Raw genomic sequence first — 14,684 nt, forward strand, 5'->3', positions numbered from 1 at the left:
TTGAGATCTGTTTGTTCCTGAGACAACATGTACAATACATTTACTGTATGCTTTTTCCAGATGCTATTTTTTTTTAACAATGGCTCTGACTTTTACCATTGCCAATTTTGCAAATTGGGGTTCTCATTTAAAACTATGAATTGCACACCTTTTGGTAAAACACAAAGGCTGTTTCAAAGCTGCTCTACATTGTACGCATTCAATATGACTTTTTGAAAAGTTTGAAGCCAACTGAAACCTGAAAATGTTTGGCATTTAGAATGATTTATTGAAGTGAACCTGAAATGTTCTGGAACACTAGGTGCTCAGAATGCACAGTAGGAACATAGCCATAGTTGTTTTATAAAGAATTTGTCCAACAAAATCTAGTTATACTTGAAAATGTCTAAGGATGAGAACACATCATACATAACAGAACCTTGGACCATTTTGTATTAGTTAATGTCACAAACTAATAAAAACATTGATTTTAGAGAGCAAAGCACAACTCCAGACTAGTTTCATCATGGACAAAGATAACTGATGTATTGTTGATGTTATGAAACCTCAAGCAAATTCGGTAGGGCAGACCTCACATTATCTTTAAACAATTTACTTCAGACTCATCAATACTCCAAGGATTTTAAAAGTAATTTTGATTATTGCCATAGCCATTTACTACAATTTTAATCTTAAATGTGATTGTAAGTGAAGAAAAAAAAAAAAAGACTTGCATGAAGATTGAAAGTTTGATGTCCTTGGCCCTTTAAGTAGTTCTTCAGGCTCATCTATCAACTCTGATAGATGCCCTTGTACTCAACAATTAATCCATTCTCATAATTTTTTTAACCAAAGGTTTGTGTGGTTAGATGTAGAGGAGGCTCTGTCTCACATCCCCCTGGATCACCAGACATTATTTTCCTTTCATGAGCACGGCTACTGTGAGACAGGAGGGCCTCTTGAAAGGGCTGTATTTTTCTTGTCAAAGGCTACTGTTTTTGTTAGAGAGTCTTGCGTTCTCGCTGATCGAGCATTGCTGACGTGGAGAGGCTTGGTGTTAAATTAAGAGTTTCCCTTGACAACGGCAAAAGCCTATTTGAAAAGGGAAAATCATACGAAAAGTGGTAACTCAATATGGCTCTCATTATGAAGTGTATAAGCAGGGGTTTATTGTATGTCTGCATTATGTTCATCTTGGAGCAGACGGTCTCACAGATGTTAGCACTTTGTCGCATATCGCCGCCTGTTGACTGTGATTTAGCAGAGTGTTCATCATGTTCTATGAGTCAAAACATCATGTAACATGCTTTTCTTGGTGGAAGAGTGAACTTCTCACATACCTCCGCTATTGCAGAACATAATAAAAGTGTATTTATTGGCATTTTGCCATAGACTTCCTTTCTGGAAAAAAGAAGCTTAAACCAGCCTAAAGTCTAGTCTTAGCTCATCTCCTAGCCTGGTCAGACTGGTCTGGTTTGCATGTGTTTAAAGGGGTTTGGGACACTTACCAGCTGGTCAGTTTGTAAAACAACTAAACCAGTTGAAGACCAACATACTGTAGCCACCATGGGGGACCAGCTAGACCATCTTAAATCAGCTTAGACTGGTTTAAGAAGTTTTGTTTTCAGCAGGGTTTACAGGACTTTTTTTTTCTCCACTAAAAAAATAAATAAACCAGTCTAAACTAGTTAGCTGTTCTCCCAACCTAGTCAGGCTGGTCTGGTTTTGGTGGTTTTAAAAGGGTTTTAGGCATTTGTCATCTGGTCAGTTGGGGATTGGCTAGACCAGTTTGATCAGCCTGGGAGACCAGCTAGACCATCTAAAAATAGCTAAGACCAGCAAACGAAATTAAGCCATCTTTAAAAAGTGACACAAAGCTTTATCTGAAGTGGCATATATACCAAGAAAATGTGTTTTTTCACAGACTGTTTAATGATGCTAAGAGGTGGCATGCAGGCATTTACACAGCAATTACATTTGCATAAATAATTATATGAGAATTTTTTTTAAAATATAAAATTATGAATGCAGAAATAGAAAATTAATGAAAATTTAAATTACATTTTTAAAAATGAATCTATATATTATATTAATTAAAGCTCTACCATAACAACAGCAAAGTTTAAGGCTGCTCTGATGCTGCATTTAATTTAAAAAGAGCCAAAGCACCATCAGAACTGCCTTAGATACCTGGGGCTGTGGTGGGTCAGATAGGTAGGCATCATATATTTTGGCTTTTATGCAGTATTGCATCTTAAAACAGAATTTTGAGCAGGCACAGAGTAGTCTTTACTCGGCTGTGTAAGGATGCTTTTAGACTGGTTTATACAGTTTTTTCAATGGGGTGTTTTCACCATTTTATTTTTGATGGTCTTAGCTGGTTTTCTGGTTTTAACAAGGGTTTTAAGTGGTTTTAGGACATTTGTCAGCCTGTCAGTGTAGAAAACAGCTAGACCAGCTGAAGACTAGCTTTGGCAAATCTGAGCTTAAGATGGGTTTTATTTCCAGCAGGTCTAGCTGTTCTTGTCAAAGAACAGCAGGACATTTTGCCTTTCCTCCATTTTGCCTTTCCTCCACTTCTGAAAAATAGATATTAAATCAGCCTAAACTGGTTTACTAGTCTTCATCCATCTTCACCCTACTAGTCTTTAGTGTAAAGTTATATTTACTACTGGGATTTCGTTGTTGTATACCTTTACACAAATAATGTTAGTAAGACTAAAATCATGTTAACATGTATAAAGCAGGGGTACTCAACAGGCGGACTCCGGTCCGGATCCGGACTGAAGGACAATTCAATCCAGACTTAGATAAAGATTGTTGTGCTAGTTATCTGACACCTTGCTAAACGATTGTGTAAGCATAGGTGTATAGGTGTGCAGAGCGGGAATGATGCGCATGTGGCATTACATGCTTATTCCCGTTCTGCACACGTTGCCCCGCTATAGAGGTGCCGCATAAAGCCTGAACTGTTGGTAGTTGAAGGCGTGGTTATTTAACAACAGTGGCGGAGACACGGCTACAGATACTGTCATCTTTCGTTACTGACACTGCTACAGATACTGTCATCTTTCGCTACTGACACCACTACAGATACTGGCATCTTTCGCTTAAGCACACTGCAGAAAACAAAAATGGAGTGAAGCTATCTTCAACTGTCTGATGTGTGATTCAGACAGTTCAGCTTAGCCAGGGTTGTGTCAGGACAAGTTAAGTGCCACCTTTTGACTATAATGTTTTTTTCTGTGTAAATTTAGCTTCATTAATCAGCATTTTAGCCTTTCATAATAAACAGACAGATATTCGTTCCAATTTGAAGTATTCAGAGATTTAAACATGGCAAGGGAAGCCTATTTATCCTTCAATTAAGCTAACAGTATTTTATACTTCATTGTTGTTATGTACATTGTTTGTTTGTTTGAAGATTCTCACTTTAAGGATATAAAAATGGTCCATTCAAACTTAATTTTTTTTATACATTTTCTCTCAGGGGACACCCCTGAACCCCCATCCACTATTTTTTATCCATCAAAAGGCCTCCTATTCTATGTCCCAAACAATATGGCAAGTTATAAAAACTATTCAAAATAGATATATTATATAATTTCATAGCCATATGACACTATGTAAGCAACATATTATTATCCAGAACTTTGCTTGTAAGGAAATGTAGAGACCGGACATCTTGAAACTTTAAATGAGTACCCTTGGTATAAAGTGGTGTATTTTATTTAGTGTATATGGTCTGGCCCCATTCACTTCCATTTTAAGTGCCTTAATCACAATAAGTTCCCTTTACAAAAAGCTTCACTATGATGCTGCGCTGCTAAGCGCTATGGGGAACAATCCTAGTTGTGACCGAGCTGTGAATATGTGTGTGTAACACGTCAATGAACATTGACCGGAATTTATAGCCTCGGCTGATGTAATCATTAGATGCACCTGAGGCCAGGCTTTAAATGGATGCGTCACCAGGTGTTATCAGATCCTCTTTTTTCACAGCGATTCTGTGGCTGTGTGTCTCACAAACCCTGTCAAAACTTTCTTTCCTCTGTTAGGAGTTAGAATTTTTTAGGCAGTGTGCAGTGAACCTTTACTCCACTTTAGTGGGAAGGGCTTGTCAAGCAGCAGGTCAGGCTGGTGCTGAACTGCACACTATGCTGTTTTACAGGCGTACCAGGCTGACCTCCTGGATGACCTGAGTGTGGGTTCTGCGCTTGATGAGCAAGCCTCAGACCCGCCTCGGTCCTGTTTGAAGGGAGGCTCAAAAGCAAAGCATGGTGAGTCGTGCTCCTCCTCCCAGGGATTGGGGACAGTCTCGCCGCCCTCGCCAGCCCCCAAAGCAAGACCTCAGGACTATAATATCTAGTAAGAGAAAACCCTGATGGTCTTGCGCCTAGATTAGGGGGTAGCTCCCCTCGGGATGGGGCGCGTGCTTCACTTCACCCCTCCCGGTACCCCTTCGAAGCCCCTCCATTCCCGCCACCTCTTGGTGTTTCGGGTGGCAGAGGCTTCCGTCAAAATTGGGTGTTTTCAATGTTCCTGCATTTTATTCAGTACGCGAAACACTCGACAACCCCTCAACAGGAAGTGTTAAAATCTAATACCATCTCAGAGATCCTGGCAGCATGGAAATTTCTGCCAGATATATTCTTTTCTGTGGGTCTTATAAGGGCGTCAGGATTTAATTCACTCGCCACTTTTCCGTGTTTCAACGGCGTGTTCTCACTACCGTAAACCGGATTTCTTTTTTATGTAAAAATCTCCTGGTTAAAGGGGCCATGGTATGTTTTCCCCTTCCAAAGAGAGAGTTAGGTTATCACACTAAATACTTCCTGTTTCCCATGGAGGGTGAGGGGTGGCGTCTGGCTTAGATCTTAAAGCTTGAACTGGTTAGATGATGCCTATCAAGACGGTCGTGTCTCAAGCCCTAGAACTCGTTTGGCTTCATTTAGAAGTTCTGCCACAACATGGAACCTGAGGTTCGCTTCCGGGGGCGAAGTCTTCCAGTGTCAGGTTCTTTCACTCGGCCTAGCCCTTTTTACCCACACATTCAAAATGCATGATGTAGCGCTGGCTCCTTGCGACTCCGGGGCATCTGCATTCTGAATTATGTAGACGACTGGCTGATCCTAGCGCAGTTCCAGGAACTGGCAGTTCAGCACAGGGACATCGTCTTAGCTCATCTGTTTCTCTGGGTTTGAGGCTCAACGCCAAGAAAAGTGTCCTCTCTCCCACTCAGAACACTGTCTATCGGGGTATCGTATTGAGTTCAATCACAATGCGGGCACAACTGTCTCCCGCTAGGATTGAGTCCATTAAGATCACCCTGAGCAAAGTCAGGCTAGGTCAAGGTTGCACTGTTATCAGTATCAATGATTTCCAGGTCTCAGGGCAACCGCGTCCTCGGTGATCCCTCTGGACCTCCTGCTCATGAGACCGTTTTTGTTGTGGCCCAAAGCCAGGGGATTTCTTCCAAGGGCCAAAACCCCTAGGCTAATAAGGGTTACATTCCCTTTCTATGTGGTTCAGACCTCGGTTTTCTGCCTTGGGTCCCACTCTAGGTGCGTCTTGTTGTCACGTCTTGTTGTCTGCTAACGACAGACGCCTCCCTGACGGGCGGGGTAGCAGCCTTAAGTGGTCGTCCAGCTTAAGGGGATAGGAGGGTCGTCAGCTCGGTTGTCACAGTCACTGTCTCGGGTTGATGGCTGTATTTCTGGCCCTGAAATACCTCCTCCTGAGACTGCCATGTCTTGGTGCAGGTGGACAATACAGCGGTAGCCTCTTACATAAATCATCAAGGAGACCCACGTTCTTGTCAGCTTTATTTCTGATGCATCGGATTCTCCTTAGGGCCCAGGGCAAGCTCCTGTCACTCAGGTCAGTTATATCCCTGGATGCCCGTATGTGGGACCAGATTTACTGTCCAGACAGAAAATACCAACGGGGGAGTTAAGAACTCCACCCTAAGGTAGTAGTTGCCCAGAGTTCGCCAGCAAGGGCTTTTGCCTCTTACTGATAGCACCACGCTGGCCGAATAGGGCTTGGTTCTCGGAGCTAATTTCTTCCCTCGACGGCTCGCCTTGGGCGATTCCGAACAGGAAGGATCTTCTATCTCAGGCACAGGGCAATATTTCATCCCTGCCCCGAATTGTGGAATCTTTCATGTTTGGCCCCTAAGGGTACCAACTGAGGGACACAGGGCTTTCTCCTGAGGTTATCGAGACCTTTTTAAATGCCAGGCTTTTTCCACTTGGAACAAGTTTGGGTGAGATCTTAGGGCAGAAGAGGACCTCTTCGCCTCTATGACTAGTGCAATGTCTCCTCTACTTCTCCCTGAAATCACCCAGCCCCCTTGTGTCTGGACGTTAAGACACATACATGACCCAGAATGCGTCTCTATGCGTTTCTTTCCCCGGTTTCTCTGCTCCCGAGAGTCTTGGCAATGTTCACCAGGGGCTGATCGTGTTAATGCATACATAGCACAAATGCGCCTGCATGCATTTCCTTCTACTAAAGTTCATATTACAGAACCAGCTAACTGCTAGTTTGCTTCAGTTCTGGATTTTCTGTAGAAAGAACTGTCAGCGGGCACTTGCCTCACCACTGCCAGGTTCTATGTGGCCACTGAGGTTTGCCACGGCTTGGTGGGTGGGGTGCCCTCTAAGAGGCATCCTCATTATTGCCCGGGCCTACGAGGCGCGCGGTCAAGCTTCGCCAGTAGGTTTTAGGGCGCACTCTATTAGAGGGCTCTCCTCCTCTAAAACCTTGGCTAGAGGTCTCCCTCTGCAGCAAGTTTGTGATGCGGCAGGTTGTCCTCTCCGCACACATTCATTAGATTTTTATAGTTTGGATGTTCTGCCACTCCGGGCTCTTATGCCCTTGAGTCGACATCTCAGCTCATGTCTGAACAAGTTTGTGATGCGGCTGGCTGCTCCTCTCCGCTCACATTCATCAGTTTTTATGACAAGTTTGTGTTGCGATAGGGTTCTCATCGCACACATTCATTGGACTTTTATAGTTAGGATGTTCTGCACTCCAGGCTCTTATGCCCTTGAGTCGACATCTCAGCTCATGTCTGAACAAGTTTGTGATGCGGCAGGCTGGTCCTCTCCGCACACATTTATCAAAATGTAATGGTTTAGATGTTTATGCTACTCCGGGCTTTTATGCCCTTGAGTTGACATCTCAAGCTCATGTCTGAGACCTTTCGCGTTTTTGTGAGTACACTGCACAACCGTAGGGGTCTGGACAGCCCCCAGTGTGGCGGCGTGGGTATTGCGTTCCCCATAGCGCTTAGCAGCGCAGCATCATAGTGAAGCTTTTTGTAGAGGGAACGTCTCGGGTTACATGTGTAACCTTGTTCCCTGAAAAAAGCGGAACGAGATGCTGCGCTTCTTTGACGCACTGGGACGTCCCAGGACTGCTCTTCAAAAGAAGTATCTGACGACACCTGGTGACGCATCCATTTATAGCCTGGCCTCAGGTGCATCTAATGATTACATCAGCCGAGGCTATAAATTCCGATCAATGTCCATTGACGTGTTACACACACATATTCACAGCTCGATCACAACTAGGATTGTGCCCCATAGCATCTCGTTCCGCTTTTTTCAGGGAACAAGGGTTACACATGTAACCCGAGACGTTTTGCTTGATCTCGCAATAGTTTGTGTTCCTTCGCAATAAGTTTTGCTTGCCCTTGCAATAGTTTGCATTTCCTTACAATAAGTTTTGCATTCCTTCGCAATAGTTTTACGTGCCCTCGCAATAGTTTTGCGTTACTTCACGATAAATTGACCTTGGTTTTACTACAGTAACCATATATTAACCATGATATTCACTGTGAAACCATAGTGATAATGCAGGAAAACAAAATGGTAGTACTATGGTTACCATTTTTTACTATGGTAATATAAATCACAATTTTGTGGTTATTATGGTTTTACTATACAACTACCATAGGTAAATTATGGTTATTGTAGTAAAACCATAACTTTACTATATGTAACACTGACTGTTCCATGGTTTGATTTTTGTAGACTGTAGTAACCACAGTTTTTGGCGGAAATCCTGTTTTTACTATAATAATATTGTAGTAACTAAGAAATGGCTAATCTCATGGTTACTATGGCTTTACCATGGTATTTGTAATAAAACCAAAATTACCACAAAATTAGGATTTTTACCATAGTATTTGATTTCCTGTATTATTACTATGGTTTTTGTCACGATCCCTGGTTGTCTGCCCCGTGTTTTCTGTTTCACTCAGCACTTCACACTCCATGTCACTTCCCTTTTGGTCCGGCCCGTGTTTTCACCAGTCCTTGTCTAAGTAAACTACAATTCCCACAATTCCCAGCCTCCCTTACTTCCTGCACTCATCATTTTTCTCACCTGTGTCTCGTTTAGTCTTCATTGTGTCTGTGTATTTAAACCCTGTTGTTTTCCTTTTCCTTTGTCGTTCGTTGTATGGTTATATGTTGTTTAAATGGTTCCTGTTGTTGATTCATGTTTGCCCTTGATGTTTTGTACTCCTGGACCCTGTTTAGTGTTTAGTTTGATTTTCCCATCGTGGACTTTTTATTTGTACCTGTGTTTGTTTATTTCTTCACTTGTCATTAAAACCGCATTTGGATCCTAACCACTCGTCTGCCTTTTCCTGCTTCCCACATCCTACATTACAGTTTTAATATGGATATGGTTACTGTAGGAAAAACCATGCTGGTTCAGCTGCAGAATGTACATGATTGTGAGGAGGAATAGACAGAAAGGTTGAATCAGGGAATGGCTGGCCCAAACCTGAATCCCTGTGAGTGCAACACTCCTCTACATGCTGACGGCCTGTACACCACCCACTGTGCCATGGATCCAACAGCTACTGAGGAAATTGAGAGGGACACGAAAAACACAACACAAGGTGCACAAAAGTGGGTCATTTGAAAATATAAAGGATGTCTTTCTTATAGAAATGGAGAGACTTTAAGAATATAAAAACAGAGCAAAGTATAGGATTCATGGAGTCTGTCAGCCCTCAGGAGGTATAAGGAAGGAATGGGGACATTGGCTAATGAGGCGAATGGTATGATTTAAGACCACAAATCTCCAAAAGCCAGAAGCTAAAAGCAAATATATGAATAAGCCTCTGAGTATAGATAACCCTTTAGATAGTGAGCTCTTTGATTACCATGAGGCTGCAGTAGAGGCATTTAAATAGCAGCATTGCATTATATAACAAAGGATGTTGAGAAAAGGACTGGACAGCATAAGTGGTCCCTCTGTGATTCTGAGGAAAGAGAGAGAGGGAGATGTTGAGTGGAGGACTGGACACTTCTGCAACATGGTGAACTAATTTTGCCCTATTGCTGAATGCAGTAATAGATTGGGGATTTCACGGGCCCAAAGCTGTGAAGACTCAGGCACAAAATTGTGTTTCAGTTACACTAAAGAGAAATAGTTTTTATGGTGGAGAGCTCAAATCAATTTCCCTCCATGTTTAAGCCTTGCAGGACTTTTGTGAGGAAACAGTTTTTGTGTGAATCAGTTTTCCTCCAATATTTTTCCTCACCCTGAATCTGAAACCACGAGATGCTATAATCAAGGTGATAGATAAATAAAACAAAACAAATGTTAAGGGATAGTTCACCAAAATGTCATCATTTCACATCAAATTGTCAGCTTGGGACATTCGGCTAAATATCTTTTTTTTGTGTTCCACCAAAATCAAAAGTCATACAGTTAGGAATTGGAATGACACAAGGGTGAGTAAAGGATGACAGGATTTTCATCTTTGGGTGAACTATCCCTTTAAATCCAAAATGACTATGAATGTGTTTTTGAAAGCAAATACATAATGAATTAAATGGTGACAAGATGACACTTGAGTATGTTAGGAGAGATGTTGATGTATGGCTAAAAGTCTCAATAAAACCCAGTAATATGGTACACTGCTTTGTATAAACATACATATGGTTGCAAGGATTTACCTAATATTTGCAGTGTCTGCAGACATTCTGGAAAGCCACAGGAGGTCATGAACTCAGAGGGAAAACAAGATTAAATGTTTCTATGAATGCACTCTCTGAAATGACCTCTTTATTGAATACAATTACAATTAAAGAATATGTTTATATTCAGTTTTTCACTACTTCCACATTAAACTGGAGGTTATGCTAATTAAGTCCTTCACTCCTTCAGGTCCCTCTCTCTTGTCTCTGCACAGTTTTAAAACTCAGACATGTCTGGCTCACTTGTTCACAAACCCCAACCTAATGTCTGTAGACACCTTGTTGAACTTTTATTGGTGCCATGCGCACTGACCTGTGGTTGCAAGTGCCCCGTTTTAGGTAAGAATGACCCCGAGTGGAAAGATAAACAGTGTGCAGGGTCATAGATCTCCATTTCTCCTGTTCAATTCCCAAATGTCTTCTGGAATCCACAGAACTGCATAGGGATGTATTTTGTCTTCTTCTTTAATCTAAAGACATCTCTTCTTAATATTATTAACTCCTCGCTCTGTTCGAGATGCAGACACTAGAGTAAAGATTCATCTATTTAGCCAGCCATACACCTAACATATCAATCAACTCACAATTAGGCTGCTTTAGTTTGGTCTGCTGTAACCAGAAACATCTATCATGATCTATAACTCTGCATAAAATTTAATGGCATCTATGCTAATATTATTCTATTTGTTTCCATGTCTCAACCAGAGCTGGCCAGATCCAGCTCTATTCCTGGTGTCGGACTCCACTGCTATGTGTCTCTGAGTGATGATGAAAAACTACAGCTGGTTCTAGTCAGACTTCACTTCAGTCTTTTGACTTCAGAGGATGAACTGATGCCAACTCCAACTGTAAGACATTGGATACTTCCAAAATGACCTGCCGGTTTAACTGCGATGCACCTCGTTGATCTCTGCCTGCATCAACTTTGTCTATTAATGGACTACACTCTTGAAATGGAAAACATAGACTATCATTTAATTGCCAAAAAAAAAGCCTTTATCAGCCAACTAACAAAGGACAATGCATCTATGTGAATTTCTGCAGTTTATACAGGATGAACTTCAAAGACATTAGTCAATAATATTAAAGTTCATGAAAAACGTTTCTTTTTTTTTTTTTAAACACTGGAACTTAACGCTTACTTAATTTCAAATTTTAAACAATGACCTGCACTGCACACAAATAACTAACAAATAACTTGCCATTATATTCATGTTGTTTAGCCAGAGGAGAACTGGTCTCCACAGTGAGTCTGGTTTCTCCCAAGGTTATTTTTCTCCATTAACCAACATCTTATGGAGTTTTGTGCTTCTTGCCATAGTTGCCTTCAGCTTTCTCACAGGGGTTCTAAATACAATTATTATAAAAATGTATTAATAAAATATTAATAAAAATACACAATGATCACTAAGACAATAGATATTACAGTATATTTATAGATATTACAGTTACATTTTTTATTTATTAATACATTTTTTTGGTTAAACCATGATTTCCTGTAAAGCTGCTTTGAAATTAAATGTGTTGTGAAAAGCACTATACAAATAAAAATGACAATTTTCTACAGGTTGAGGAAAGAATTCACCTTTTTTTTTCTTCCAAACATGGATACATTTTGTAGGAATGTTCATGAGAGATGTTGCAATGAGTCATATCTTGTCAATGAATCAGTTGATCTGGTTTAAACTTCTCAGTTAACTAGAATGATACAGTCATAGTCCAGCTTTGGGTTGCTCTGCTTACTGTATATCAAATGAATTGTACCGGTTAAAAATCCAAAAACAGATTCACAATATATGCTGACGGAATTGACCAAATCATATGTTTGCAATAAAACCCAATCCCAACACCATTATTGCATAGTTTTCGTTGGGTCTGATAACATGAGAAATACTGTTTCTACGCAATTTTCCATCTGTCTGCCATGCGTCCGGGATACCGTTGCTTTAAAAGTTAAGCCTGTGAAAATATTGTCCATTTACTCAGACATTTATCTTCTTGAAACCTGATCATTTCCAGATGCTGTTTACTGTTCTCACCCTGAGCTACAGCAACTATAATGCAAATCACATTCAAGTTTAACAATGCCCAATATTTTTGTCAATCATACAGAAGCAATTGCCTTTTTGAAGAAGAATTATCTAAGAGGTAATTTTCAACATTCACCCTTAAATAAGATGGATCACATGTTTTCTCTCTTCTTTAGAAAGCCGATTCAGTGCATATTGGTTGCATTGTGACAATACGTATTTGTTATCTTTGGAAAATCTCAAAGCAAATATGAGCAAGAATTAACTCATAACACATTTATTGAAAAAAATTCAAAATATAGTCTGACAGAAACAAACATTTTATTTAAAAGTGCACTCACAACGAAGAGAAAGCAAGTAGTAACTTTTAGATTGTGTGATCTCAGTATTTCAACATTTCGAACGCTTTGTTACTTGAGGACAAAATCAAAGTCTGTGGTCTGTGGAGCAATCTTTTGGTTCAGTGCTGAGAATCTACTTTAGACATCATTAGATCATATGTCTACCATGTGTTTGTGTTGTCAGCGGCAATCCACACCATTAGTATTGATTATCTTTCAAAGTGTTCTTTCTCTACAAAACGAAACATTCCCATACAACATTTACTCTTCTTTTATTCTCTCTCTCTCTCTCTCTCTCTCTCTCTCTCTCTCTCTCTCTCTCTCTCTCCTCTCTGTCTACACTCTTTCTGTCTCTTTATTTTAGAGTTCACATCATGGCTCCGGGCTGGGGCTTTTAAAAGCTCTCAAATCTGGAGCGTGAACACACAAGTTGGGTTACGTTATTGTTCCCCTTCCCATTGTTCCAAAATCCCATAAACTGCCCATAAATGTTAACACTAGACTGGCACACTGAACACAGGACATTGGCATGGGCTTGGGATATTATTAAGGATCTGAAATATAATTTCCAATTTAGGTTGAATAAGGCCTCATAAATCAATGTTTTCTAATTTTTTTCAAAAAAAAGGTCACAATTGAGGTAATAATGAAGTGAGGCTAACTGTTACTATCATTCTAATATAATAAATGCACAATTAAAATGTTACACCGGAAACATTTTTATAATTCAAATTCGGAAACAGACTTCCCTTTGCTTTAGTCCTTTTGTGACCCAAACTGAAATTCAGTCTCAAGTCTGTCTGTCAAATGTGAATAGAGAGCCAGTGTGAGGAGGCCTTTATGTCTGTCTTAAAATAATGAGGAACTGGTGCTTGAAATCAGCTGAGCAGTGATGTCATTGGGGAAGCCCTGACCTCAAAACAAAGGCTACAGATGGGAGCCTAGCTGCCTGGAACAGAGTTCCATTGTCCATCCGCCATTTTATTTAAACCTGATTTGGCTCCAAAGTATCCAATGATTTCATTTAGACAGTAATGCATGCTGGTGGTTTCAATGAGTCAGTTTTTCCTGAGGTTGTGGATTCCATTTCTGGAAACACTTTCTTTTTTTTGCTGTTTTCTATTAACATTGGGACTTATGAATGAATAAATGAATGAATAGACAATTTCCATAGACCATGAGTAAGGGGAAACACAAGTCAGAAAAAGCCAGCTAGATTGAGAAAAAGGAAGGAGACAGACGTGGTCTTTCCTGCAGTATTCTGTTGTTGGTAATTGGGAAAGCAGTCTACTCGTGCTATGCTCCTGTGATTAGAACAGAAAGACTAGCTGAGTATAAATCAACTGGCCTCCTGCTGCAGTTCAGATGACAAGGCTCCACACTCTCTACTTCATTCGCACCTGTTCATGTGTGCGTGCACCATGTCTGCAACTCAAGCATCAACGTTTAATGTCTGCCCTCATGGCCAGTTATGTAACAGTTTAGATACTTAAAGAAATATTCTGAGTTCAATTCAAGTTAAACTCAATCAACAGCATTTCCGACATTATGTTGATTATTACAAAAAATTAATTTGACTTGCCCCTCCTTTTCTTTAAAAACCCTTAAATGTTGGAATATTTACTGTTTCAAAAATAAAGCCACAAGACATAACAATATGTGTGTTAACATGACTTCAGTGTGATAAAATCACTTACTAACCTTTTCTGTGTAAAGTTATAGCCAATTTTATATCTTCACTGCCATGACGATGTTATGTCACCAAACCCTAAAATGACTGTAAAAATTACAATTTAAACAATATTGCAGCTCAAATGATGCATGAGTTTACACAGAAGAATTAATATAATTGCTTTTATAAAATAATAAGCTTCACATTTCAGTCTTTAACCTTTTTATGAGTTGGGGCTAAATTCCTCTGCAGTGCCCCCTGGAGTGAGTTAATTTAGCATGTAACACTGCACAGCCAGTAGAGGAGGCAGAGTGTAGACAAGTATTTTTTTAATTATTTTATTTTTATTGGTGAGTTCTTTTCATGAAAAAATACTGTATGTTATAGTAAACATGTGAACAAATGGGTTCCATAGCTGTCAGTCACTCGAATTTGTGTCGATGTAATGACACTATTGTCAAGTGGTATTTGCATTCCACTCCCCCAGACATACGGTATAAAGGATGGGGCATGCATACCGCTCATTTAGATTTTCTTTTCAGAGCCGAGCGGTCGCTATTTAATTGAGAAATAAGTGAGCTGAATTCCCAAGGCTTCCATTCACCTCTGCTGGATCCTTACGACGCATTACAGCGGCTTTCTCCCCTCTCTGCAT

General features: G+C 40.3%; 1 protein-coding gene across 1 annotated transcript in view; it reads left to right on the plus strand.

Annotated features, from left to right (window-relative positions):
- Positions 1 to 11,317, plus strand: part of LOC127623628 (TNF receptor-associated factor 2-like) — a 37,540-nt gene extending 26,223 nt beyond the window's left edge. The window contains exon 11 of the mRNA XM_052098054.1: positions 10,692 to 11,317. The gene's annotated coding sequence lies outside the window, so the exon portion shown is untranslated. The remainder of the gene's footprint in view (positions 1 to 10,691) is intronic.
- The last annotated feature ends 3,367 nt before the right edge of the window (positions 11,318 to 14,684 follow it).

Source organism: Xyrauchen texanus, chromosome 3, assembly GCF_025860055.1.
Source record: "Xyrauchen texanus isolate HMW12.3.18 chromosome 3, RBS_HiC_50CHRs, whole genome shotgun sequence".
In the NCBI taxonomy this organism is placed as follows: Eukaryota; Metazoa; Chordata; class Actinopteri; order Cypriniformes; family Catostomidae; genus Xyrauchen; species Xyrauchen texanus.